Source organism: Mastomys coucha, unplaced genomic scaffold (genome assembly GCF_008632895.1).
Source record: "Mastomys coucha isolate ucsf_1 unplaced genomic scaffold, UCSF_Mcou_1 pScaffold21, whole genome shotgun sequence".
NCBI classification, from domain to species: Eukaryota; Metazoa; Chordata; class Mammalia; order Rodentia; family Muridae; genus Mastomys; species Mastomys coucha.
The window spans coordinates 42,743,693-42,749,692 of record NW_022196904.1 but is presented as its reverse complement, the minus strand read 5'-3'; the positions used below and the strand labels follow the sequence as shown (position 1 = coordinate 42,749,692).

General features: G+C 39.2%; 1 protein-coding gene across 3 annotated transcripts in view; it reads right to left on the bottom strand.

Moving 5' to 3' along the window:
- The window catches only part of Gas2 (growth arrest specific 2), a 133,049-nt gene that overhangs the window by 111,523 nt on the left and 15,526 nt on the right, over nucleotides 1–6,000 (bottom strand). Inside the window, exon 1 of one of the 3 annotated variants that reach the window (XM_031386801.1) lies at nucleotides 194–600. The exons of the other annotated variants lie outside the window; for them this stretch is intronic. The gene's annotated coding sequence lies outside the window, so the exon portion shown is untranslated. Of the gene's footprint in view, nucleotides 1–193; nucleotides 601–6,000 lie in introns of those variants that run through there. 3 annotated transcript variants of the gene reach the window in all.

Genomic DNA, 6,000 nt, shown 5'->3' with positions numbered 1-6,000 from the left:
GCGTTATAGGCTCGCTTGAGCATCACACATGTGTACATTTTAAGTCCAAGCGCTAATGAGGCTTCCTCACTTCCGCCCCTGGTTGGCTCAGCGGCCCCTGAGGGCTTCTGGTGCTGCTCAACAATAGGTTTGGAGGGGTGGAAGCTGCTTCTTGGGTACCAGGAGGTCCCCCACAGCACTGAGCATGGCTCACCCTTGGTGCTGCTGCTGCTGTTGCTGCAGTTGCTGCTGCTGCTTTTGCTGCGGGTGTTGCTTCCAGGTCCCTCCCCGTTCCTGCCTGCAGTAGTAGCTGGGCTTCCCTCCTGGCTGTGTGCTCACCCAACCCGCTGCTCCCTGCGACTCAGCTTAGCAGCACCCTCCGTGCTCTGGGCTGTACCCCTGAGGCTCCTCCAGACGCGGGTCCTCTGGCCCCGGCTCCCCGCAGCCCAGCAGCACAGTGGCGGCAGCTGTGGCCGCACCGCCCCTCTTCATACTTCTGTGATGGCTCCTCTTGGTGCTGTTTGGGAAAATGATTTTAATCCCTCTCGCCAGAAACAGATTTCCTACATTTCATCAGTCCGCATGGACCAAGCGGAAGTAAAACGCTTGCTTACTTTTTTTCCCTGCTGGACAGCAAAGGCGGTTGACACTGATTTACCCTTCAAATGGGAGAGATTGTATTACAAGCCCTTGGCAGCAATTCCGAGTTGGGGCCAAGCTCCAGCCCCTTGCCTGTCCCCCAAACACTAAGTTAAGACAGAAGGGGTGGGGAGCTGGGAGGATATCATATTTAACTTCGGGGGTTTTAACAGTCAATGACTTTAGCACAAGGTTAAAATTGGGAGTTGGAAAGTTTTTCTTTTCTGACCTGTGAGTTTGCATACTCAGTGGCATGAGCTTTCTAGTAACTTGGGCCAGTGTTCATTACAAGTAGAAGAATGTGATGTTTTAAAATTTAAAATTCTGTTTAAATATCATAGTTTAGAAGGGTCTGCTCCCAAGGCTGTTTCTACTTTAGAAAGGAAATGTGATTGTGTCCTTCCTTCTCCCAGGCATAGTTTGGTGTTGTGTTGAACATCACAGACAATTCACCCCAACTGCTGTGTGTTAGGATATGAAATTTAAGATGAAAAGCTTTGCGAGAAGTGGACAGATGTTGGACTGTCTGGTTCACCTCTGAAGGACAGGAGCCTCTAGCTGAGTGTTGGGTTTCAATTTCCCACAGTCTGCTTCAAGGGATCTCCTTGTGTACTTCTTCATCTACCCTGCTTGACTGTAGTACACACACAGGTCCCTGCTGATCTCTAGATACTAGGTTAAAAGAGAATGAGTCATACTACCACCTCTTACCAGAAAACAACAAAACCAACAAAAATATACCTGTAAACCTACAACAGCAAAGCAAGGCAGACCACTTTACCTGCCATTGAAAGTGCATTCCACCTTTATTATTGCTTCCATCTGAAAGAGTGATTTGCTCTAAAATATTCAGAAATAGCACCAGTTATTTGCATGCAGTGACAGTACAAACAAAAAGAGAAAGACAATTGAAAGACTTAGGCTAGTGATGCTTTTTATTCCTGCTACATTTCCTATTGTGACTGTTGGCACCACAGCTCTCCTTAGCATACCCAAAGGAGAAAAGGATCATTCCTCGAACTGAGAATGGACAGTATCTAAAACTGGCATACATAAAGAACAGGAAGGAAGGAAGGAAGGAAGGAAGGAAGGAAGGAAGGAAGGAAGGAAGGAAGGAAGGAAGGAAGGAGGGAAGGAAGGAAAAGAAAAAACAGACAAAACTTGGTGAACTGGCATGCATAATCATGAGGAACATCATTTCTCAGTTTGACTGGTTTTAGTTTTCATAGAACTCTCCTCCACAGACATTTTTAATTTCTGAAACTGTGCACTTTACACAACAATTTCCATCTTTGGTAATTTTGTACCATCAAAACATCATCATCCAATGACTATTAAAATATGTGTTTTCAGAAGATATCACAGGTATTCAAAGAGTTTATCACCTTGGATTTTAAAAATCTTATATTCTATTTTCCCTTAGATAAAAATAAGTCTCATTATTCACTACTTCAGTTATAAATAGTGAATTGAAATGTTTTTGCTGACTTGGAGATACATGCTAAAGAAATGAATGGAGACTTTCAAGGGCACTGAAGTAGCCTAATCACATACACTCCCCGCCTCCCCATAGTCCATCCTTCCCATTTTTTTAAGCTTTAAATTATGCAGCATGTCAGTGTCTGCCCTTCAAGCCAGATCTAGTATAAAAATACCAGAATGAACAGGGAACTTACATTTTCTTCCTTACATTCTTTACAGCTGAGCTAAATATTCTTTTGGTGATGAAAATAATATAGCACAGGGGTTCCAAAGAGGCATTTTGGTGGCTAGCTGTGGTTGTTGTTTCCCATTTATTGAAAATAGATAATTTTTTTCTCTGACTATGTATTCATTATAGTCTCCCTCCCTCTGCTTCTTGTAGTTCTTCCCCATCTACCCTCCTATCCAAATGCATCCTTTCCTGTCTCTTATTCCAAAACAGGCTTCCAAGGGAATATAATATAATATAATATAATATAATATAATATAATATAATATAATATAATTCATCACATCAGAATAGGGCAAAATAAACAAACAGAAAGAAACAAGCCCAAGAAGGTGGTATAAAAATCAGAGACCCACTAATTTGCATTCAGGAATCTTATATAAATAGTAAACTGAAAGTCATAATATATACACAAAGGACCAGTATGTTACAGAGAAGAAAATATGTAAAAAAAAAAAAAAAAAAAAAACAGTTTTAAAATAAGAAAAGCTGACATGACACCATAAGTGTTGTCTTAAGTGATGGAGCCTTGCCATCAATTTGTGGAGAGCCAGCTATCATCTTGTCAACAGTAGGGGTTGTTTAAGGGTTCCCATGGGACCCTTTTGGCCAACAACTCAAATAGATTTAATCCAATCCCAGTACTGGAAGCTTTATTTGGTGAAAAGAGATGACAAGTTGGGACTCTGTTTCCCCCATTATTTGGGGATTTCATTTAGATAACCTTCATATGCACATATTTTAGGACATCTCTACTGTACTATATTTTCAAACTACCCCTCAAATGGCCCTTAATTTTAGCTTTATCTTCCTGAATCCCTTCCCTCTTTTCTCTCTTCCTTCTACCTCTGCACTTAATCTTCCCAGTCTTGCACCCTATCCATCCATAAACTATTCTATTTCCCTTTCCTAGAGAGTTGTATCAGCTCCATTACCCTGAGTATACTCAATCTCTGTTCCATAGATTACTCCCAGGTCATCACCGACTTAACTAATATCCATATGTAAGGGAATATATAGCATATTTGTTTTTCTGAGTCTGGACCACCTCCCTCAGGATAATTTTTTTTCTAGTCCCATCAAGTTACAAGTTGTCTTAGCAAGGGTTTCCATTGCTATGAAGGGACAACATAACCAAGGTAATCTTATAAAGGGAAACATGTTATTGGGGTGGCTTATAGTTTCAGAGGTTCAGTTCATTGTCTTCATGGTGGGAAGCATAGCAACATGCAAGCATAGTACTGAAAGAGCAGAGAGTTCTACATCTTGATCCAAGGGCAACCAGAAGGAAGCTCTCATCAGAACTGGGTGGAGCTTAAGCCTCAAAGCTCACCCCCACAGTGACACACCTACTCCAACAAGGCCACACTTTCTAATAGTGCCCCGTACCATTGGCCAAGCATTTTCAAACCACCATACACGTTAACCTCATGATCTCACATTTTAACGGCTGAGTAATACTCTATTTTGTAAATATAAAACATGTCCCTTATCCATTCTTCTGTTGAGGGAAATCTAGATCATTTCAAATTTCTGGATATTATGAATAGGAAAGCAATGAATATGGTTGAGCAAGTTGTATCTAATATAAAATAAAGCATCTTTTAAGTATGTGCCCAAAAGTGGTATAGCTGGAATTGAGGTAGATCAATTTCCATCTTCCTGAGAAACTGTGACACTGATTTTCAAAGTGGCTATGCAAGCTGGCACACCCATAAACAATGAATGAGTGTTTCCTTTATCCACATTCTCACCAGCATATGTCACTTGTTTTATAATCCTTAGCCATTCTGATGGGTGTAATATAAAATATCAAAATAGTTTTGCATTTTCCTGGTGAATGAGGATGTTGAACATTTCTTTAAGTGTTCCTCAGCCATTTGAGATTCCTCTACTGAGAATTCTGTTTAGAAATATAGCCCATTTTTTAAGCTGGTTATTTACTGTCTTGATATCTAGTTTTTTGAGTTCTTTAAATATTTTGGATATTAGCCATTTATCAGATGTCTTGTTGGTAAAAAATCTTTCCCCATTCTGTAGGCTGCCTCTTTGTTCGAATGACAGTGTCCTTTGCCCTACAGCTTTCCAGTTTCATGAGCCATTTATTGTTGATCTCAGTGCCTGTGCTAATGGTGCTTGATCCAGAAAGCTTTTTCCTCTGCCAATGAGCTCAAAGTTACTCCCCACTTTCTATTCTATCAGATTCAGTGTATATCCATCTATGTTAAGGCTTTGAACAATTTGGAGTTGAGGTTTGTAAAAGTTGGTAAGTATGGATCCATTTGGATTCTTCTACATGCAGTGATATACTCTACACAGCACCACTTGTCCATTATGTATTTCTGGATTCTTCATATAAAACGAGGTGTCCATAGGTGTGTGGATTTATGTCTGGGTCTTCAATTCAATTCCACTGGTCATAGTGACTGTTTCAATGCCCATACCATGCTGTTTTTATTGCTATAACTGTATAGAACAATTTACAATTGAGGATGTTGATACATCAAGTAGTTTTTATTATTCATGATTGCTTTAACTATCCTGAGTATTTTGTTTCCATATGAAACTGAAAATTTCCCATTACAATCTATGAAGAAATTTGTTGAAATTTTGATGGGAATTTCAATGAATCTGTAGACTGCCTTGCTAGGATGGCCAGTTTTAATATGTTAATCCTCCCAATCCATGAGCATGGGAGATCTTTACATCTTCTCCTATGTTCTCCAATATCTTTCTTCAATGTCTTAAAATTTTATCATACAAGTCTTTCACTTGCTTGGTTAGTTATCCCAAGAAATTTTATATTTTTGAGGCTATTGTAAAAGGTGTTAGTTCCCTGATTTCTTTCTCAATCTGTTTGTCATTTGTATATCAGAGGGCTACTGATTTCTGTGGGTTAATTTTGTATATAGTTACTTTGCTGGAAGTGTTTTATCAGCTGCAGGAGTTTCCTGATAGAATTTTTAAGGGTCACTTTTGTATACTATCATGTCTTCTGCAAATAAAGATACTTTGACATCTTCCTTACCAATTTTTAGCACTTGGTAAACTTCAGTGGTCTTAGTTGCTCTCACTAAGACTTCAAGTACTATACTGAAAAAGGATGGAGAGGGTGGACAACCTTGCCTTGTTCCTGCTTTTAATGAAATTTCTTTGAGTTTCTTTCCATTTATGTTGATATTGCATATAGGCTTGCTACAAACGGTCTTTATTATGTTGAGTATGTCTTTTGTATCTCTAATCTCTCCAGGGATTTTATGGTGATGGGGTATCTGAATTTATCAAAAGCCTTTTCTGCATCTAATGAGACATTCATGTGGTTTCTATCTTGCAGTTTGTTTATGTGGTGGGTTACATATATTGATTTATGTATACTGAACTATCCCTATATCTTTAGGACAAAGCCTACTTGATCATGGTAGATGTTCTTTTGGGTGTGTTCTTGGATATTTTTTACAAGTGTTTTAGTATTTTTGTATCCATGTTCATGAGGAAATTGGTTTGTAATTCTCTTTGTTGGATCTTTATATGGTTTAGGTATCAGGGCAACTATGGCCTCAAAAATGAATTGGGCAAAGTCTCTTCCGCCCTTCTGTTTCTACTTTGTGGGATAATTTGAGGAGTACTAGCATTAACACTTCTTTGAAAGTCATATTGAATTCTGCACTAAA